Source organism: Mauremys reevesii, linkage group 2 (genome assembly GCF_016161935.1).
Source record: "Mauremys reevesii isolate NIE-2019 linkage group 2, ASM1616193v1, whole genome shotgun sequence".
NCBI lineage: Eukaryota > Metazoa > Chordata > Testudines > Geoemydidae > Mauremys > Mauremys reevesii.
Window position 1 is genome coordinate 90,924,022 of NC_052624.1, and position 23,151 is coordinate 90,947,172.

General features: G+C 46.5%; 1 protein-coding gene across 2 annotated transcripts in view; it reads left to right on the forward strand.

Moving 5' to 3' along the window:
* The first annotated feature begins 1,209 nt into the window (after window positions 1-1,209).
* The window catches only part of LOC120396404 (probable G-protein coupled receptor 141), a 38,865-nt gene continuing 16,923 nt past the window's right edge, over window positions 1,210-23,151 (forward strand). The window contains exon 1 of one of the 2 annotated variants that reach the window (XM_039521233.1): window positions 1,210-1,302. The gene's annotated coding sequence lies outside the window, so the exon portion shown is untranslated. Of the gene's footprint in view, window positions 1,303-19,184; window positions 19,278-23,151 lie in introns of those variants that run through there. The other variant, XM_039521234.1, reaches the window with a different exon arrangement.

The following is a 23,151-nucleotide window of genomic DNA, read 5'->3' on the forward strand; positions in this document are numbered from 1 at the left end:
CTGGAACAAAGGACAGTGTGCAAAGGGTGTGAGTGTTTGCTGGACCCAGGCTAAAAGGAGATTAGTCTGTAAAAGGATGCATTGTGGAACTGGTGAGGATCTTATCTGTATTCAGTTTGATTAGACATAGATTTGCGCATTTTATATTCTTTTGCTTGGTGACTTACTTTGTTCTGTCTGTTACTACTTGGAACCACTTAAATCCTACTTTCTGTATTTAATAAAATCATGTTTTAATTGTTAATTAACTCAGTGTATGTATTAATACCAGGGGGAGCAAACAACTGTGCATATCTCTCTATCAATGTTATAGAGGACGAACAATTTATGAGTTTACCCTGCATATGCTTTATACAGGGTAAAACAGATTTATTTGGGTTTAGACCTCACTGGGTTAGTTGGGCATCTGAGTGTTAGAGACAAGCACACTCTGTTAGCTGCTTTCAGGTAAACCTGCAGCTTTGGGGCAAGTAATCCAGACCCTGGGTCTTTGTTGGAGCAGAAAGGAGTGTTTGGCTCAGCAAGACACAATGCTGGAGTCCTGAGATGGCAGAGAAAACAGGAGCAGAGGTAGTCTTGGCACATCGGGTGGAGTTTCTGTGATCCAACTCATCACAGTGCCAAATCCCCAAATTCTCCTTACCATACTCATGTGTAAAAACATAGAATTTAAATTCCATTGACTTAAAATCCCCCTCAATTTACTTATGGCAGCAGTCCCATTCAAATCAGACACAGATGGTAAAAAAAAAAGAAGCAAATTCAACTTTACGCTTTATGCTTATTGACTCTGACAAAAACCAAAGACCAGCAGGAGTCCTGATGAACTGTTTAACCAGGACCACAGAATGAAGAACAGCCACAAGAGCTACACAAAGTTATAAACTCTTGCAAGCACTGAATCAAATTTTAAATGCTGGCTTGCACACCATGCTACAGATTAGAACTTGTTCCCACTCTCTCACATGCACTCTTTCACACACAATGTTTTCCCCTTTCAATTACTTTGGATCCCTTTTTTATGCAGGTGCAATTGTTTTCAAACAGTTGTCTGTTATAATAATTGGAAATATTTAATGTATGTTAAAATAAAATAAGACACTTAGAAATTTTACATCAGGTCATTGGATGAAGCAGAGTGAGTTTGTCAGACATCCGTTTGTGGTTTGTTGTGATATTTCAGGAACCATAAACATTTGGTCTCAGTTCTTCAGCAGTAGCTGTTTGTACAGTGTTGAATTCCCAATGAACTCTGTGATTCTCCTGCTAAATATCTGCATTTTTCTGCATAATGAATGTGAGGTAAGCACTTTTAATTGTATTTAACAGTGGTACTGAAGTTGGAATCTTGTTCTCAGGAACAAGAAGACAAAGCAACTGAGCTGTCCTCTTAAACTCAAACGAGAACACTTCAGCTTTAAACTGAATTTACCAGATTCCGTCAGGAGATAAAACTTAAAAAAAAAAAAAAAAAGCTACCAGAAAAATCTTTAGGATTAAGTTTTAAAAAAGTCACATTTGTACTTAGGCTGCAGCAGCTGAGGTGAATATTGTGCTCTGTGAAGTTTATGTTAGATAAGTACAATAATGTTAAAAGTGTTTACTTAGTGGTCAGGGATGCATGTACAGGAACGTTGGCCTGCTTCTATCGTACTGTCTACTGTGACCAAGGGGTGCTGGAACAATTTGTATAGTGGGGGGTGCTCAGAGCCATTGAATCAAACTGTATACTCTGTATGTGATGGAAACCGCTTCACGCCATGGGCTGCTGCTGCACCCCCAGCACCCCTAGTTCCAGCACCTATGCTGTGACCACCAAAACCTCTGAATGCCAATTGGCAAGGTGGTTGCAGGAATATCCTGATTCTGATGTATACATTCTGGTTCACCAAAGAATATCATGCAAGGTCTTAAATTAAAAGATGGTGTCACACTGGTCATCAATACCATTGTGACAAGTATGTACAGATACTATGTAAGGAGCTATGTATATGTATGGAAAACATGTCCTTAGAGTCTGTATCAAGGTATTAGTCACCAGCAAAGGTAAAATAGAAACATTTTTGTCTAAGAGAAAACTTGTTTCTCTGTCAGGATGTAAATTAAGCATTGTAAGCTAACACAACGGATGTTTATTTACATATGAAGTCAAATGTTAATGAAGAGATGTGAAATCAACATGAAAAGAACACGCAGAAAAAAACCGCAAATTCCGGGGGGGTTATCCTGTTTATGAGTAAAGACAATGGGCTTTGGGGTTATTTCTAGAAGGCAAAGAAGACACCCAGGCACCCTTTGCTAAGGAAGAAAACAAGGGCTTCTGCATTCATGAAGGTGGGGTCTCATTCTGTCTTGGTTGAAAATGCTGAAGAGAACTTTAGTGAGAGAAAACTTCTTTAGACATGAGGTTGACCTATTAGTTTAGTCTCTAGAATGTGTTTTATTATTTTGTTTTATATGTAATCATTTGTTTCCAATATTCTTACTCACAGTTCCTTGAATCTCTGATCATAAATGTATTCTTGTCTTCACCATAAATATATCTGACTACTGTAGAGTTAAGCAAAGTGCTGGTCCTGAGTTGAATCTTGCAATCTGGTGTGTGCTGTTCCCTTGGGAATAGTAGACCTGATAATTCTGGGAGTGTTCAGTAGATAGGGGGCTGGACATTGCACAGAACACTCAGAGTATTCGGGGGCTGATGTGTGCCTGTCACTACCTATATAGAACATGTCAGGCCTGTGGAGGCCCGGGAGGCTGTGTTTGTATTGTCAGAGGCTGTTGGTTTCAGGGAGCTGACCCCCAGCAAGCACTCCTTCATGCTAAGGTCAGATAGTGGTGAGGTGCCCCAGGGGAGCATCACATCTACACCCTAGAAATCCTTTCCAACATTTAATACACATTTCTGAAAAGAAAATGCAAGACAGAAACATTAACATTATGAGTGGTGCTGGTGACTAGTCTCATCCTAACAATGGATGAAGAGCAACTATCCAATTACCCAAAACCTGAGTGCCACTGCTACCCCATGTGCCACGTCATAATGTCACTTAGGCCTTGGCTACACTTGAGAGTTACAGCGCTGGTGTGGCTTTACAGTGCTGTAACTCACTCCCCGTCCACACTGGCAAGGCACGTACAACGCTGTATCTCCCTGGCTATAGTGCTGCATGTACTCCACCTCGACGAGAGGAATAAAGAGAATAGCGCTGGTGCTGCAGCGCTGGGGTGCCCGTGTAAACAGGGAATAATCTTAGTACGCTGTGACTGATCTCCGGAAGCTTCCCATAATGCTTTTAAGTAAAGATTACGCTCTTTGTTTTGTTGTGATGCCTCTGTTTGTTTTGTTGTGAACACCGGGCTCCTGAAGCTGCTTATCAAAAAAACAAACACAGCCCCTGTTTGCTGTGAATGAGCTCCCTTTGGAACACCCACAGCTAGTGTTTGCTTGAAGAGAGGGGGCTTGAGGAGAGAAGCAGCATGGCGAGCGGGGTGGGGTCCATTTCGGGGAGGCTGATTATCTGGTCTGTGAGGATAAAAACAAAGAGGGCTATTTGCTTTCAGTGAGCAAGAGAGGGTGAGGGAGGGGGTCGGAAGTTGCAGCTGCTGACAGAGTGTCGGCTCCAAAAATCCACTCTCTCTCCCCCCCACACTCCCTGTTACACTCCACCCTTTCCCCTTTTGAAAAGCATGTTGCAGCCACTTGAACGCTGGGATAGCTGCCCATAATGCACCGCTCCCAATGCCACTGCAGATGCTGCAAATGTGGTCACGACAGTTCACTGGTAGCTGTCAGTGTGGCCAGATTGCAGCACTTTCCCCACTTCGCTGTACGATGACAGGTTTAACTCCTAGCGCTGTACAGCTGCAAGTGTAGCCATACCCTTAGTTAAGGGGAACTCTCAAACAGGGGCCTGGGGCAAACTGCCCATTTTGCCCCCCACCATTGCCCCACCACTGACTGTAGTCATGTCTTTGTTGATAATTACTTATGTATCTGCAACTAAGGAGTCTGGCCGGATTCTCAAATATCATTGCATGATTGTCTTTCAACGGTAGCCAAGATGGCTTGTTTTCATTTCATTTCAAGCTAGAAGGTTGAAGTTTTTTTTCTGTTGTGAACCTCACCAGTATAATTCAGGCCTTTGTCACCTTGAAACTAGACTTTTGTATTTAGGACCACCTCTTAAAGCTAGTGAAGAATATGTCAGTCTCCTCGCTACGAGGCGATTCTTGCCACAAGCATTTTTAAGCAGTGCTCAATGTTCTACACTGGCTGCCTGTAGTTTGTGGATAGTTTAAGGTGTTGGTTCTGACATTTAAAGCCTCAGATGGCTCAAGACCATCCCACCTGAGAGACTGACTCTTTCCCTGGGATATTTTGCCACAATTAAGATCTGCTGAGGCACTTGAGCCAGAGCCTTCTCATTATAAAAGAGAAGGAACCAAGGAGGATATTCTCAGTGAGGACTCCTTTCCTTTGAAATATATGGCTGTCCCTTGGTCCAAAACAGCCTGAATCTGCTGACCTTCAGGGCATGCTCCAAGGCACATCTTTTTAAGAGGGCAGCTGAAGATGCACATGTTGTTCAAGACTAATGTGTTGTGAAGTGGGAACTGTGTTTGTTTATTTCAGGGGGGAGGGATAGCTCAGTGGTTTGAGCATTGGTCTGCTAAACCCAGGATTGTGAGTTCAATCCTTGAGGGGGCCACTTAGGGATCTGGGGCAAAAATTGGTCCTGCTAGTAAAGGCAGGGGGCTGGACTCAATGACCTTTCAAGGTCCCTTCCAGTTCTAGGACATTGGTATATCTCCAATTATTACCTATTTTGCTTTGTCTTGCTGCACAATTATTAGTATGATCATGTGCTGCAGGAGTGCTGTTTATTTTGCTATACTGACATGATGCTTTCTTGGAGTTCCTAGGACTGTGAGTCATCATGTTACCCCCTGCCTGCCAGCATGAAGGGGTCTTTCTTGTGGTTGCTGTGAGCCAGCTCCCTACCACAATCAGCCTCACCGCCACTCAAGCACTCTCCTCAGAACTCTGCCAGCCCTTCCTTTGCCTTGCAGAGAACACAAGGTATACCCCATCCCAAAGTCCCTCTAGCAGCAGCTCTTGCAAGGTCCAGCCCCTATCACTGGACACACAGAAATAACCGGCACACATGGAGTGGAAAATACAGGAGCAGGTATAAATACATGAAAAGATGTGATTTGCCTTACCAAGTGTGAGGTCAGTCTAATGAGACAATTCAATTAACAGCAGAATAAAATAAATTATAAATAAATAAAGGGAGGAAAAATAAATTTTGAAGTGGTAATGAGTGAGAGTGGCCCATTTCAGACAGTTGACAAGAAAGTGTGGGTAACAGTAGGGGGAAATTAGTATTGGGGAAATTAGGTTTAGATTTTGTAATGACCCAGTCTTTATTCAGGCCTAATATGATGGTGTCTAGTTTGCAAATTAATTTCAGTTCTGCAATTTCAAGTTGGAGTCTGTTTTTGAAGTTTTTTGTTGAAGAATTGCCACTTTCAGGTCTATTATTGAGTGAGTAGGGAGACTGAAATGTTCTCCTACTAGTTTTTGAACATTATGCTTCCTGATATCAGACTTGTGTCCATTTATTCTTTTGTGTAGAGACTGCCCGGTTTGGCCAATGTACATGGCAGAGGGGTGTAGATGTGCAGACTCAGCCCTGCGGCGCCTCCTGCTGGTGACTTCTGGGAATTAGCTCATTCCAGCTCTGGAGCGCCCTCTGCAGGCCAGTGATCCACCTGTCCTCTGGCCCCCATGTCCCTCCCAGGACCCCGGTGCCCCTTTATCTAGGGTGCTGCCCCCTGGCAGTAACCCCTTAGTCTTAGGGTCTCCCCTCCCCAGGGAACCCCCACCCACTATTCCCACCTCGCCTCAGTATAAGGCTACTGCCAGTCATCGTCTAGCCCTGGGGCAGACTGCAGTATCAGCCTACTCATCACTGGCAAGGAGGGTTTGGACCTGCTGCCTTGGCCTACCCCTGGGCTACCCTCTGCAACCCCCAGTACCAGTTGGCCTTATGCTAGGCCGCAGCCTGGGGCTTTCCAGGCTGGAGCTCCCCAGCTCCTCTGCCTTTCTCCCCAGCCCTGCTTCACTCAGGTACCCTGTCTCTAGCTCCCTGCAGCCAGGCCCATCTCCCTCTACAAACAGAGAGAGACTGTTGCTTCTGGCTTCTCTGGCCGCCTAATAAGGCCCTGTTGCTCAATTTGGGGCGTGGCCCCAGCTGCAGCCGCTTCCCCAATCAGCTTAGCTTTTCCCTGCCACAGCCCTCTTCCTGGCTGTTTTACGCCCTTCAGGGCAAGAGCAGGGTTCACCCCGCCACAAGGGGTATTGTTGCTCCTGTATTTTCCACTCCATGCAGCTGATGAAGTGGGTTCTAGCCCACAAAAGCTTATGCCCAAATAAATTTCTTAGTCTCTAAGGTACCACAAGGACTCCCTGTTGTTTTGCTGATACAGACTAATACGGCTACTACTCTGAAACCTGTCAGAAATAACCAAGTTCACTGTCCCCAAAGGAAACAGTATACACATCAGCTTATTTGATTCAACTGAGGATTCACACTTGGCTTAATACCCTAGCATTAAGATGCATTTATAATAAAAATAAGGATAAGTTTATTAACACAGAACAGAGATTCAAAGATTCAGATAAATAGTGAGTAACCATATTGGAAACAGAATGGTTACAAACAAAACAAAACCTGAATCACAATCCGAGGTCCACACTTATTAATGGCTACCTTTCCTATTTAATAAGCAGATTTTCTCCCAAGGATTCCGTTTTTGACAGAGCTGCTAGTTTCCAGTCAAACCAGGATCCAAGTTTTCATGAATACCCTATGCCCTTCAAGGGTGATTCCTCAGTAAATGGATACCAAAATGGCCTTTTGTTCCTTCTTATATTTCCCCAAACTCATTGATTTGACCCCAGTGACGGGATGAACTCCTGTGATTCCCTTCCTGGTGTGCTCTTGCAAGTTGTCTTCATATCCACATGTTGACTTGAAATGGAAATGTAGCTCCAATTGTGTCTGGCTTACAATATTTAATCTACATATGAACCTAGGCAGATGTATGAATATACAACCCTTTGTCTGTCAAAATCAGATTTTCACCTCTGCTGGGGAATAACACCTTTATACAAACTATAAGGACATATTTTCAGCATATAGACATAACTTTTAAAATATAATCAGTACATACATTTCACAACAGTATAAATGACCATCATGATCCTGGCTTTCATTTAAGATCTCACATGATATTCTTTATACATATGTAACCCTTTGGGGTCTAGAGAGCATGGCCCCTTTAAATCTTTTTCCCAAGGGGGAGGGGGAGAGTAAGAAAAAGGAGGGAAACTCCAGGGGGCAGGGCTGGAGCTGGAGGGAGAGAGAGGAGAGCAACATGGCTGGCCCTGGGGAAGGAAGCAGAGAGAACCTGCTGGAGGCCTGAGGAGGACAAGCCTGATCGGGGCAGCCCAGGACAGGAGCCAGGAGAAGTCCTGTGCCGGGGGGAATCGCCCGAGAAGGACAGGCCAGAGCTGGACCCAGTATCACGGCTGCCCGGAGCTGCCTGGGGCTGTGAGTACTGGGGCTTGTGACTCTGCACTGGAAATAAGGAGGAGGCTGTTAGATAGTTATGGAGGTGGCCGCTCTGTGGGGCTTTGCAGAGAGCGGCAGAAGAGGTACCGGAGGGTTTCCTGGGGAGAGTTCACTGGCGCTGAAGACGACCAGGAGCACCCAAGACTCACCACCGGACTGGAACTTTGCTCAGGCCTCCTGAACACTGTGTACAGACACGTTGCTCGGTATCTGCCCTGTCAGACTGTGCTACCACTGGGTCCGTGGGGCCTTGGTTTGAATGCAGCCTGTTTTACTGCTCCCCCTATATTTCCCCTTGTTGTTTTTCTCCTCCCAGCCCTCTGTAAATAAATATCTCCCTTTGTTATATAGACTGTGCTTTTCCTGTGGGTGGGTGTGTTCACTCTGGGGGTTGGAACAGGTGCCCTGGGGTGGAAGGGATTTCTCCTGCTGCATTCCTGCACGCGCTGTCTGAGCTGCCTGCAGAGCAGACTCCATCTTTTGCAACACACACACATACCCACACCCCTGGGCTTTTTCTTCACAGAGAAAGAAACTCCTGAGTGACTTTCATCTCAGTAAAAAAATGGAGAGGATTATTAGAGGACCTGTGCCGAGGGGCACGAATACCAGTAACCAAAGCTGTGCTGGTGGCGGGGTTCCCAGAAGAGATGGAACCAAATGAGATTGAGGAGAGCCTAGATGCAGCTGAAATACTGGGGAGGGTAAAGGTCCACACTCTTATTTACAACCGCAAAGTGAAGGGCATGGTAGCACTATGTACTCACTCCAAGGAAGCAGATCTTGACAAAGTGCCCAAAGAGGTGAAAGTAGAAGGTATCCCCTGGACAATTCTCAGAGCAGTCCTCCTAGTGTGCCTGAGTCACTTGAGGTGGATTCTTTAGCACAGAAATTGCAAGCTCTGATGGTAGATGAGAAGCGGACAAGAGAAGAATTAATTTTAGCATTAGGAGGGGCTCCAACACCTGCAGCACCCAGCCTGGTGGGATGGGCCAAAGAGCTGGGAAATGCTCTCAAAGATGCATCATTCTCGGGGTGTCACCTGTACCCTCAGGGAGGATGATTATGAAACATGGAGGATTTTACGGTGCCACTTGTCCAAGAGTGGGAATGCTCTGATGCTGAGAAGCGGAAGCGGGTGCTTGAGAGTCTGAGGGGACCTGCCATGCGAATTATCCGAGCCCTGAAAGACTCACAACCAGCTGCCACGGTGCAAGACTATTTAACCGCTCTTGAGAGTGTCTATGGTGCTACTGATAGCAGTGAAGACCTGTATTATCGGTTCCGCCATACCTATCAGCGATTGTCTGATTTCATCAGGAGACTAGAGGATTTGCTACAGCAGGTAGTGCGGAAGGAGGGCATCGACAAGATGGGTTGATGTTGTGGAAACTGCAGCTGAGAAGATCCACCCCATTCCACAAGCTCATTGCGGATGCAGTGTTGCAGCCGAAGACAGCAGGAGTCACACCACCACAGTGCTTGGAGAGATGGAAGATGCCCCATCAGTGGCAGCAGCACTGAGAGATTTGACCGTGGCCATGATGAAAGCTCAGGGACATACTGTGCCATCCTCAAGAGAGGAGAGTAGCAGGAGGGGTGATAGCCAGCGTGCAGGTTTCTGTTATAACTGTGGAAGAGATGGTCACTATGGATTGTCAAAACAAGACAGATCATGCAAGGGTATCTCAGAGATTGCAGCAGACCCTTAGGAGGCTTCAGGAAACACCAACAGGTCTTGGGAAGGAGCAACCCAAGACAAGGCTCCCAGAAAAACAAACAGAGGCTACCATAGAAGGACGATTGTGTGAGGCCTTGCTGGACAGTGGATCACAGGTCACCAGAACACCTGCAGCATTTGCCTGTCTGGCCTGACAGTCTGGGAGGAGGATATATCCTGTTGAATGTTCAGTTCCCAATAAACCAGGAAATAGAAACTTTGGCACTGGTCTGCCCAGATCCAAAGGGAAGAAAGTATGCACCTTTAATCCTAGGGACAAATGCAAACCTGTTCCAGAGGTTGGCGTGGAAATGCCGTGAGATGGCAGGGAACAACTATCTGCAGGAGCTGCCAATGCATGCGTTATGTAAAGCTGCATACCAATCCCAAGAGAAGACCAAGGCTAGGCCTTTTGGGAGGATAGTTTATTCCTGCTGAGTGGAAGGACGAGAAGTTAATCAAGAGGAAGGCTGTTTTCTCTATGCACGAATGGGATGTTGGGTGTGCACATGATGTGGAGCACCATATCCAAATGCAGGATGGTCGGCCTTGCTGATATTGAAGATGTGAGGCAGCACCTACAGGAACTGGTTCAAGCAGGTATCATTGAGGAATCCAAGAAAAGTGGAAACTCTGAACCAGCGGACGATCCTGACCAATACACAATGCCCGGGTGGATGGCGCTTTGGATAGCTTGAATGGTAGCTGCTGGTTCTCTGTCTTTGACCTCCGCAGTGGATACTATCAAGTGCCCATGGCACCCGAGGACCGGGAGAAGACAGCATTCATCTGCCCTTAGATTTTACCAATTTAATCGCATGCCTCAAGGAGTATCTGGAGCTCCAGCCACATTTCAGCGACTCATGGAGCGGGTGGTAGGGACATGCACCTGTTGGAGTGTCTGGTATACCTGGATGACATTATAGTGTTCGCACTTTAGAAGAACACCTGTGCAAAGTCCTGGATCGGTTGGAACAGGCTGGCCTCAAGTTATCCTTAGACAAGTGCATCTTTTGCCAAACATCCGTGCGGTATGTGGGACACATAGTGTCTGCAGATGGTATAGCTACAGACCCAGAGAAGGTGAGCGGTAAACTACCTGGCCGAGGCCCACAACTCTCAAGGAATTAAGGTCATTTCTGGGATTCTGTGGCTATAGTTTATCAAGAATTTTCATGCACTCACAGAGCTCACCAAGGGATACCCCACAAATAAGAAGAAGGAACTCACCTCGCCATAAATACTTCAATGTGGGTGCACCTTTTGGAAACGGTGGACTGCTGAGTGTGAAGAAGCTTTCCATAAAATCATTCAACAGCTCAGCACCTGTTTTGGTGTACGCTGATCCCACCCAGCCGTATGAACTTCATGTTGATGCAAGCTACACTGGTTTAGCGCTGTCCTTTATCAAGAGCGTGAGGTAGCATTTGCAAGTCGAGGTCTCACACCGCCTGAGAGAAACTACCCTGCACATCAAGTGGAGTTCCTGGCATTGAAATGGGCCATCACAGAGAGGTTCCATGACTACCTCTATGGGGCCAAGTTCACTGTAAAACTGATAATAACCCTTTGACATACATCAAGACAACAGCAAAATTATCCGTAGCAGGACACGCACTCTCTGCCTATGATTTCACTCTGCAGAACAAACATGGATGCAGATGCCTTGTCCAACCTCACTCTAAGGATTTATTACTCAATGATCAGATGAATGTGGGGACCTCTGAACTGAGAGCTTTATGGTATCCATTGTGGAGGAAAAATCCACAGCCAATGGAGAACGGGCAATTGACTGTCTGGGTGCACCACCAGAAGCCATACCCATAGCCTACTCAAGTTTTACTAGAGTACTGGACCCACAGCTGCCCAAACTAAAGGATCGAGACTGATCCACGGATGAAGGACATCCTTTATGCATTGGAAAGGGAAAAGATCCCAGGGCTATAGTCACCCAGAGGAGGCCCTTTTGCTGAAAGAATGGGATCGCTTATTGGTTCGGGATGGACGACTTTACCGAGGGCAGAAGCATCCTCAGAGGCCTCACCATAAGCAGTTGGTGCTACAGAGGCCTGCCACGATCGAATGGGGCATCTGGGAATCGAGCGGTTGGAGGCCCTAGTTAAGGCAAGATTCTATTGGCCCGAATGGGGGCCTGACATCGCCACCATATTCGCACCTGCACCAGATGTATCCAACGAAAGACTCTGCCTAAGCAGGCAGCTCCTCTTGTCAGCATCACAAGTTCTGCACCCATGGAGCTTGTCTTTATGGACTTTCTGTCATTAGAGCCTGACCGTACTGCAAATATCTTGGTGGTCACTGACCATTTTACTCGTTATGCCCAGGCTTATCCACCAAAGATCAAAAGCTTCCACGGTTGCCAAGGTCCTGTGGGAAAAGTTCTTCGTCCACTATGGGACTACACTCAGATCAGGACGGGATTTTGAAAGTCGATTAATAAAGAACTTTGTAAGATCATGGGGATAAAAATCACGCACCACCTTATCATCCCCAAGGGGATCCACTACCAGAACGATTCAAACGCTACTGAACATGCTGGGAACTCTGGAGCCTCAGCAGAAAAATACTGGAGCCAGCACGTAGAGCATTTGGTTCATGCATATAACTGCACTCGACACGATGCAACTGGGTTCACACCATACATGTTAATGTTCGGTCGAGAGCCGGCTGCCGATCGATCTCTGTTTTGAAGTGTCTTCAGATGGGGCACTCCCAAAAACATACTTGGGGTATGTGGCGAGAGATCAACTGAAAGAGGCATATCGAATAGCGACGCAAGCAGCTGGTCACCAGAATCAAAAGAATAAAACCCGATATGATCAGCGAGTGAGGCAACAGGAGATTCGGGTTGGTGAAATCTCGGCCTACAGGAAAACACAAAATTGCAGATCGTTGGGAGTCACACCACATTATAGAGAAGAAACTTGGGGATCTACCAGTGTATCGCCCTGAGGGCAGTCGCGGCCCCACCAAAACTCTCCACCAGAATCATCTGTTACCTATAGGACAAGTATTGTTTCCCTGTGAGGATGTTTCCACAGATTCTGAGACTCCCGGACCTGGAAGTCGGACACGGTCCCAACGACGGAAATATACCCGTCCTCTGCAAACACCCAGCTCCTCGGAGAGTGAGGATGAAATAGGGTTTGGTGAACATCCAGTTGGGAATGACCTGACCCTAATGGATCCTTTTGTTGTCACGCAAAGAGATGGTGAAGGGGAAGACCCCACACTGAGCATTCCCGAGGCCTCACTGTCCCAAGCTGTGGACACCCCCCAAGAACATGATGAGGAAGGCTCAGTGCAGGCAGAGAACCCTGTACCCCAAACAGCCACTTTAAACCCAGATGCACTTGAATTCGTGCCTCAAGGACCCATCATCTTGCCTCCATGTCCGGTGGTGTCACCTCAGCCAACATCCGACAGCCAGCCTAGACGTTCCTCTAGGGAAGGGAAGCCCAGGTGTGTGCTGACATATGATCGTTTAGGGGAACCCAGTGACCTACAGCTTCCTGGGGTGCCACGGGGGGCGAGCTGCCTCATGGGAAACCTGTTCCACCCCTCGGGGTCCTGTGGGATGGATGATGGGAATGCTTCTAACGAATGGGGGCCCTGGGTCTCCTGCTGGGGATCCATGGCTTAAAGTTGCCTACCTTGATGGGGACATCAAGGATTATTTCTTTTGGGGGGGGAGAGTGTAACCCTTTGGGGTCTAGAGAGCATGGCCCCTTTAAATCTTTTTCCCAAGGGGGAGGGGGAGAGTAAGAAAAAGGAGGGAAACTCCAGGGGGCAGGGCTGGAGCTGGAGGGAGAGAGAGGAGAGCAACATGGCTGGCCCTGGGGAAGGAAGCAGAGAGAACCTGCTGGAGGCCTGAGGAGGACAAGCCTGATCGGGGCAGCCCAGGACAGGAGCCAGGAGAAGTCCTGTGCCGGGGGGAATCGCCCGAGAAGGACAGGCCAGAGCTGGACCCAGTATCACGGCTGCCCGGAGCTGCCTGGGGCTGTGAGTACTGGGGCTTGTGACTCTGCACTGGAAATAAGGAGGGAGGCTGTTAGATAGTTAAGTGGGGAGGTGGCCGCTCTGTGGGGCTTTGCAGAGAGCGGCAGAAGAGGTACCGGAGGGGTTTCCTGGGGAGAGTTCACTGGCGCTGAAGACGACCAGGAGCACCCAAGACTCACCACCGGACTGGAACTTTGCTCAGGCCTCCTGAACACTGTGTACAGACACGTTGCTCGGTATCTGCCCTGTCAGACTGTGCTACCACTGGGTCCGTGGGGCCTTGGTTTGAATGCAGCCTGTTTTACTGCTCCCCCTATATTTCCCCTTGTTGTTTTTCTCCTCCCAGCCCTCTGTAAATAAATATCTCCCTTTGTTATATAGACTGTGCTTTTCCTGTGGGTGGGTGTGTTCACTCTGGGGGTTGGAACAGGTGCCCCTGGGGTGGAAGGGATTTCTCCTGCTGCATTCCTGCACGCGCTGTCTCTTGGCCAGAGCTGCCTGCAGAGCAGACTCCATCTTGGCCACGAGGGCGCTAAAGTTACACATAAATACTATCGCAGCAATGTGTTAGGTGTAGTGAGTTTGTCAGGCCTGGTAGAAGTTGCTGTTACTGAACAGGGACCCTTTTGCCAGCTGGCACTGAGGGATTCTTAGGGTCACAACTGAATTACTGTATTTTAAAATAAATTGTCAGAGGCACCTAGACTCTCATAAAAGTGCCTCTTCTCATTTTAAGTGTAAAGAAAGAAAAATATAAACAGATGAAATATTTGGAATTCAAAAGTGACATAGGTTACTCAGTCTGGGAAACTTCTTGTTCTTTCATTTGCCATTGATAAGGTCATATAAAATAAAAGAAAATATTAATTAAGAACTAGGCTCTTGCTGGAAACAAGTCTTTCTTGCGTGGGGGTGGGGGGATCATTCCATTGTTGGGTTTTAGCTCAGCAGCTAAGAATATTTTGGTGACGTATGAGGGGTGTCCATGTTGCAATCGTCATTCTTGTTAAGGAATATCTGAGAGAGGGAATTAATTGTGAGGAAACGAAGAGACTGCCAGTGTCAAGAGATGGTTTCTTGAGCATGGATCTGAAAATCACTTCTTTAAGAAAAGCTGGCATTATGCCCTTCTGTAGGGAAGTATTATATTCTCTCTGCTAGCCATCAACTGCCAGGAACAGCAGGGATTTAACTCATGTGGCAGCATGAACATCTCTTTCTGTCAGTGCTACTAGCTGAAGATGAAGCAGAGAACATGTTGCCATGCTCCACCTCTAGTCTCAGACCCAACTTCACAACCACAGATGCAGCAGCTAAGTCTGAATCAGAGCAATCTTACCTACAAAATAATGTGAAAGTTCCTGAAAGGGTGTAACAGTTGACACTGTCACCATATGCAAATAACATGAATTCATCAAGTTGTTTAACACCCAGAAGAGCTCCCACAGTTCAAACATGAACTCAAGGTGGAAATGATTTCCCTTCATGTTGAGTGCTGGATAAGGAACGATGTAGGATTAGAGTTCATATGTCCAACACTTTCTACACGGGGAAAGTGAACCCACAAATTATTTAGGGATTCTTGTTTAATGCTGAGTGGGATTTTTTTTCTTTGTCAGCTTAATATAGACAATGAAATATATTTTTTCCTCCCTGAATCAAACTAAGAAAAAAAATCTGGGTTTGAACCAAGGAGGTAGATTGAGCAAATTGATCCTGGGCAAGTTGATGCCTTTTGGTCCAAATTTAGTAAATCAATCAAGCACACACTTAAGTGTTTTGCTGAATAGGGGCACTAGTCTCTCAGGAAGAAATGGTGAAGACCCTAAATTCATAGTCAACGGAAAGACTTCTACTGATGTCAATTGGCTTTGGCTAAGTGTCAGGGCTTGTAACCTGGCAGTCTGACCTGGAGGTTGAGCTAGGCATTGCGCCAGGGTCAGAAGCCAAAGATCAGAGTCAGAGTCCAAAGCCACACCAAAGGTCAAGCCAAAGCATAGATGACTGGTGCCTCCTGATACCAGTCAGGGGGAGAGGGGGAACAATGTAAAGGAGGAGAAAACACATGACCCCATAATGTGTTGCCTCTGGGAGGAACTTCCAGCCCCACCTCCCTGGACCAGGTCAGCCTATCCTGCTGGCTCCTGAGGGGCTGGGGCCACAGGACCAGGGAGCATGTGCCTCTGGGCTTGGCTGGGGCTAGGCCCAGCCTGGGGAGACTCACAGCATTAGTGTTTCCTCAGAGCTCACAGACACATCAGCAGGGGAGGTGCAGGCAATGCAGGGTGACCAGATGCCCTGATTTTAGACGGACAGTCCTGATATTTGGATTTTTTTCTTATATAGGCTCCTATTACCCCCCACCCCGTCTCGATTTTTCACACTTGCTATATGGTCACCCTAAGGCAATGCCCCTACCTCCAGCTAGGTGGAGACCAGGGAACCTGCTCCCGGTGCCTTCTCTAGAGACCCTCCACCCAGTGCCCAGCCTGGGGCTGCCACACTATCCCAATCCCATTGGAATTACCTTGCGGGGGTGGGGGAGCTCTGTCCTTCTCCCGCTGTACCTCCCCGCTGGCATATTCAGTCCCTTACTGGCAGCCAGGCCCAGGAGGGGCGTGGGAGGGAGATACTTCTCACCCCGGCTGAAGGTGGCTGCTCTGGGTCACTGTCTTTGTGCAGCGCGGCAGCTGCTTGAGAGAGAGCCTAGCTGGGAAGGCAGGAGTGGCCCACCCCTTCTGCTAGGGTGACCAGATGTCCCGATTTTATAGGGACATTCCCGATTTTTGGGTCTTTTTCTTATATAGGCTCCTATTACCCTCCCCACCCCCGTCCTGATTTTTCACATTTGCTGTCTGATCACCCTACCTTCTGCTCTCCACCCAGGCCTGGCTGCCAGGGACAGGGGCCAAGCAAGCCGGAAATGTGCTGGGGGCACGGAGGAGCTCTGCCCCACTCAGCCTCTGTCCCTGGCAGCCAGGCCTGAATGGGAAACGGAGAGGGTGGGCTGCCACCACCTTTCCAGCCAGGTTCTCACAGGCAGCTGCAGTGCGGCACAGAGCAGTGACCTGGAGCAGCTGGCATGAGACTTGGCTGGTCCCACCCCCTCCACTCCCTGCCAGGGACAGGGGCCGAGCATGCTGGTGGGCAGATGCAGCAGCAGAAGGACAGAGCCCCTCTCCCTCTCCCCTCATCCCAGCAGGCCAAGCAGAAATCTGGAGGTGCACTTGAGCCCGGGATGCCCTCCCCATTGCAGTCACCTATAAGCAACAACCCCTAGCAACTAGGTGTTAGACAAGGGGTGGGACAGGAACATGAAGCTTTATGCCTGGTGATATCAAATCAGCAGTCTGCTGCTGGTCACCTGACCCTGCTGAGTCACAGCCGTAGCCTCTGGTGGTAGGGTGTTAGTTGCAGTACCCAGAACTGCGGTAGCACAGAGGGTGAGGCTCTCATTTAGCAACCCTCTAGGCTGGGGATTACTGTTGTAGTGCCTGCTACTAAGGTCTTAAGAGTAGTGCTTCTCATATCAGACAGCAGTATGCTGCCAATCTAGCTTCAGTGTGAGGAGGCTGGGGAATTAACACCCTCCTGGACTGGCACACTTGTAAACTCCCCAGGGTGAAGGCTGAAAAAGAAGGGAGGACATGTAGAGAATCCAGGCTTCAGCTCCTAACATGTTCCTGCTGCAGCAAAAATGCACACAGATCTCTAAGAAAGGCTGATAATGAGATTATTGTTAATGCAATTAGTTTCACACTTTTGCAAATGCTCACATTAAGACGCTTAATCTAACATGCACACGCAGATATTTACCATTAGCCTGGAATAGAAATCTCAGAGTTTATTCATTTTACTGCAACACACACTGTGTCGGGCCAAACAATTTGTCTGTAATGGAGCAATAGGCGCTTACAGTGCCTTGTTTAATTATGCATTCTTTGGCTTCTCTAATTAGGAAAGGCTATTGCACACCACTGTACTTTTAAAATACAACACAGAGCTATTCCTGTGCTGTAACTCCCCAGAAAGAGGTACAAGGAGAAAACCTTTCATCCATGCCCCTGTTTATCCCAAATGATTTCCCTACCGTAGTGATATAATAATGTATTTAATATTTATGAATGTTGAAATAGGAAAGAATCGTCTGTATCTATTCTGTTTACCAATGGTATTTCTACAAGCCTATTCCCATGGTATTTTTAATATTGATACTTGAGTGTAATGTAGATAGATCAGGGGGATTCATACAGCACACTTTATTATATTATGCTTCATACAGATTATGTTTTTGCAGCATGAAAGAGACTTTTATTACAAAAATTAAAATTTGCTGCACATCTTATAGCCGTTGTATTAACCTCTCTAAATGGACAGCAAAGGCAAAAAATTGTGGGAATAAGAGCAAGAGAGCAGTGGCTTCAATAACAGTTTCGATAGACAGTAGTGTGAGACTTGCTATTTTGACAGAATTTTTTCTTCTTTTGAAAGAAACTTCTTCAAAATATGCTACCTGCGGTGGCAAGCAGGTAATGATGAACCCACGTGCATTTGAAACAAATGTTAGGGTGGATACCATCTTTCTGAAAACACAAGTGCTTAATTTTCTTGGAATGGCTTGTAAGGTAGAAGTGAGTCTATTCCCTGCAATCTAATCTCACCTTTAAGCTGGGAGCAACTGTCCTTCCCTGTCAATCACTTTTCCCTCAGTGATTTTTATCATGCTGCTGAGAACAAGTTCTGATAACAAGTGAATGGCTGTACTGGATTTTTGATGAAAAGCATGTCTATTGAACATCTAGTGGTATGTGACAGATGTGAACCAGCAAAAACCTGCAGGAAGAGATAAAATTAAGCAGGTGATATATTGCTAGAAGTGTGCCGTTATTAAAAATAAATAACAGCCTTTCTGAAAATATCAGAGTCTAGATTGGAGTCTGACTTGGCATTTTGTGTAAATTGTTCTGGATGCTTCAAATGCTCTCAGTAATAAGGAACTGAGGGCAAAGCAGAATGTCAGTAGAGAATGTAAATAGATACAGGAAACGTTTGGGTGGTTGTTAGAGTCAGAGCTGTTATTTTTATAGATTTGTGAATTAAAAAAAATTAATTATTCATTGGTAAAGAGAAGCACAATGGATTGTGATGTGTTTTAGTGGGTAACCATCTACAGTATTGCTCTTACGAAAGTTCTGGTATAGGGAACAGCTACCATGAAACTTTATGTGGGTGGTTTTGGTACTTTATTCTTTAACAAAAAATGGTGAGTGACTTTCGTGCTTGTAAGTGAGACATTACCAACGCTGGTTTGGCCCAGACAGAGAGCTGCTGGCTACCACTATATACGTTTTCTCCACATAATCCTGCCTCCTCTCCTCACTCTTGATCTGCAACACCCTAGGCATTTCTGTCGTGGACCTCCTGAACGGACACAGCCAATGAATCAGGATGAATTGTCTGGTGGTTTTGTGAAGTAGGAAAAGGGAACCAGCATTAGACCATCTCATTTAGTTCACACGGCAGCCAGAATTTGAATCCTTGCTATGATAAGATGTATGCTGGTGTAAAGCCATGGTAGATGAGAGCAGAATCATGATCATAGGTTATTATCGTGGGCTTGTCTACCTGGCGAATTACACTGCAGTAAACCAGGGTGCGAATCTACAGCCCACCAGCTTTGCTACAACACACAATGAAAGTGTCATAAAAGCACCGTAGCACTGCAGATGGTCACATAGTAGTTCACCGTGTAGACAAGCCTTGTGTCTAACATGAAATGAGAGGCCAGTCAGTGGTGGATTAGCCACTGGGCTGATGGGGCCCGTACCCTGGGCCCCAGCCAACTGGGGGTCTCTGGAAAAAATCCGCTGCTGGAGCCCTGGCTGCTTGTTGGGGTGAGTCATGGGATGCCCCTGTACCCCGAATCCACTCTGCGGCAGCAGCGCAGGGCAGGCAGGGTAGGGGAACCCTTCTCCAGCACCCTCTGACCTGTCCCTGGCAGAAGTCGCGGGATGAGGGAAGCTCCCCTCAGCAGCCCCTGACCTCATCCCTGGCAGAAGCCACAAGGGAAGCCCCCTCCAGTGGCCTCGACCCCTTCCCCATTCTAAGCCCCTGGGCAGGGGTAGCCTCAGCGCTCCCCACCCATCCCTGACAGAAGCCGCGGGCAGCCAGGGAAGCCCCCACGCTCGACCCCACTCTCTGGCTGAAGCGCCGGGCGGACAGGGCAGGAGAAGCCCCAGTGCCCTGACTCAGGTCTCCTGCAAAAGCGTGAGGGGCGGCAGGGGAAGCCCCAGCAACCGAACTCCCACTGCAGCCATTGGACTGGAGGAGCTCTCACTCCTCACTGCACCCCAGTGCCGTGGCATGGGGTCAGAAATTCTCCTGTCTTGGGGCCGCAGTGGGGGGGGAGAGGAGCAAAAGGGGTTGTGGGCCTGCAGTGGGGAAGGTGGGGGGGACGGACCCTAGGTGGTTCAGGTTCTGTAGTTTCCTCATCGGAGTGTTGCTCTTTTAAGACTTCTGAAAGCATGTTTCACACCTCAGATTTTGGAAGACACTTTAGATTCTTAAACCCTGGGTCGAATACTGTATCTACCTTTAAAAATCTCGCCTTCTTCATGTTTTGTCAAATCTGCAGTGAAAGTGTTAAAATGAACAACATGTCTGAGTCATCATCTGAGACTGCTATAACATGAAATATATGGCAGAATGTGGATAAAACAGCTGGAGACATACAGTTCTCTCACAAGGAGTTCAGTCACAAATTTAATTAATGCATTATTTTGTTAATGGGTGTCATCAGCACAGAAGCATGTCCTCTGGAATGGTGACTGAAGTTTCAACTGGTATTCTATTGTTTAACAGTGCAATTAAAACGGTGATGAATCACGATTAATTTTTTTGAGATAATCACGTGAGTTAACTGTGATTAATTGACAGCCCTAATCAGAAGTAATCACTCACAATACAGTCAGGCCAAGAAGATTTAGTAATCTGGCCAGATTCTCAACTGGTGTAAATTAGTGTAGTCTATTGGAGTCAATGAAGTAATGCTGATTTACACCAACTGAGTATCTGACCCTGATGCCCAAAGGACAGTAAATAGTGATTCTGCAACTACTACCTATTTGCATTTGTTTTATTTGGCATTTTATTAAGGCACTTCCCTGTTAGTCACAAATTTAAAATAATGTAGATTTCTAGCACCTGCATTCTAACACAGCTGGAGTTGTATAGTATAGCTTTGATAAAGTAATCACAGTCTCTGTTTGCTGCTCAGTATGTTGCTGATGGAAATGTAAACTTTCCCTCCCATAAACTATTCTCTGCAAGGTGGTATGTAACACTTTGGGTTTTTTTTAATGTCCAAAGAAAAATATAGATATATACTGTAGCAAATTCTTGGCCATTAGCTTAGTGAGGATGACTGAATTTCAGGTAGGTGTACCCAGATCTTCCATACCTATCTAGAGCTTGAAACTAGACACCAGTTAGGGCTGGTTAAAAATCAGATTTTCTGTCCCAAAGGAAATTCCAGGGTATCAACATATGTCTTAATCCAAAATCTAGATGAAAAGTAAAATATAAATTTTTTTAGCAGAATGGAAATTTCTGAAGAATTTCAGTGTAGAAATGTTGAAACACAGGGTAATGAAATCCTGCCAGGGAGCCCAGCCCATAAGGGAAGATGGGGGCATGAGGCAACTGCATTACAGTTCCCATGAGGCACCTTAGCCAGATGCTGTTCCGTGTCTAGCTGGTTTGAAACAAAATGTTTCATTTCAGTTCAACATACCCAAATGTTTTAATTCAGATTGCTTGAGTCCAACAGCAAACATTTTGTTTTTATTTTCCTACATGGAAAATCAATATTTTTTTAGCAAAATTGCAATGTTCCCATGGAAAATTTTGATTATGCAGAAACTGCATTTTCTATTGAAAATCAGAGAAAATTCCCACTAGCTCTAATGCCAACCAAAGCAAAACTATTATGTAGGCTTGTTAAGGGCTGTGCTAAGTGTGGCTCTGCATCGCTGTTCTCACAGAATCCTAGAGATAAGTGACCAGTAGCTCATCTAGTCTGACCTCCTGTATATCACAGGCCATCAACTGCACCCTCCAGCACCAAACACAACCACCAAAATTAAACTATTTCTCCTATGCCCTCACCATTTTCTGTAAAAATTATGCACTCGTTTAAAACAAAGTTTACTGCCCATAACCTTGTGGATATAGCATGATCTGAGTCTGCAGATATATAAAGGTATGGACTGCTCCCATTAAGCATAGTGGCACATTAACTCTGAAGCCTAATGAAAACAATTGAAAATGCCAACGTTGTTGCATAATTTTCATAAAAAACAGCCGGCTAATGTTTCTATGCTGATTTTAAGAATACTGTGACTATTTCCCCCATCAGTAATCTGACCCGTGGATACACAAACATTCTAGACCCACCCGATGCAGAAGACAAGGCAGAGTGGCCTAGCCGCAAAGAGCACTAGATTGGGACTGAAGAGACCTGGGATCTATTTGCATCTCTACTACTGGCCCGCTGGGTGACTTTGGGCAAATCAGTTCGCATCCTCGTGCCTCAGTTTCTCCATCTGTAAAGTGGAGATAATGATACTAACCTCCTTTGTAAAGTGCTTTGAGATCTACTGCTGAAAAAGAGCTAGGGATATTTTTATTACTATTATCTGATACGTGACCATCTCTATTGTCATTACCCATTACCAAAATTACTAGGACAATGTAAGCCAAAGAGCCTTTAATGCTACTGTTTAGTGTCCCATTGTGTAAATACCACAGAACTACATTGCATCATGTATGGTAACTTTCTGGGAAACAACAGGATGTAATAACGTAAGACGGTATCTAAATGGTGAAAGCTTTGCATGCTTGCTTTCAAATCCAGTATTCTATATTCTAACAAACAACAACTTCATTAGAAACCCACGAAAGGCTCCTTACACGCAAGACCCACTCATACAAACCCATACGAGTAAGGAAATCCAAAGCTGAGCCACACTTCTTAACACACACACGTTATTACACTTTCCATTGTCACTGACAGGGTCTGAACCTCCACCCTCCAGTGAGAAAGAAACACACTGCACATAACAGACTGACATAGCCCAGGCTGTATTGCAAAACCTCATATTTCTGCGCACACACTAGAAATGACACATTTACTATGCTCCAAATAGTAGTGGATGGGGGGAAGGGGCAGCCCTAGCTTTTCTGTTGGCCTCCCTTGCTTTTTGATAGTACTATTGCCGTTCCTTCCCCGTGGCCTGACATTGCTGCTTGTTCCTGTTGCATTCCAGCTTCTGCAGCTCCTTTGAAACGTCTGCAGAAATGTTTTTATTCCTGTGGAATTCCCCACTGCATTGCTCCTTCTCGCCAAGCTAAAGAAATCCAGGACTGGGCAGCAGCACAAGGCTTCCTTGCAGCTTTACAGGATGCCATATCCTGTGTGCTCAAAAAGGGGGGATAGCAGGAGGAGAGGCATTTCCAGAACATCCTGGGCATTCTAAAGGAGGTGGGGGGGTAGGTTTGCGGTCAGTGTGGCCTCTGGGCAGCAGAGTTCAACACTGTGACCAGTGCAGTCATTGTCATGGGGCACTGGGGAATTGTTGCTGGTGCACCGTTTTACTGGTACAGGTGATACACAGGTGCTGTACCTGTGGAATGGTGCCAGTTGAGGGATTAAGTCATTCAGGAGCTGGTTTAACTTAACTGACAGAAAGTCAGGCTTTTACCGACAGG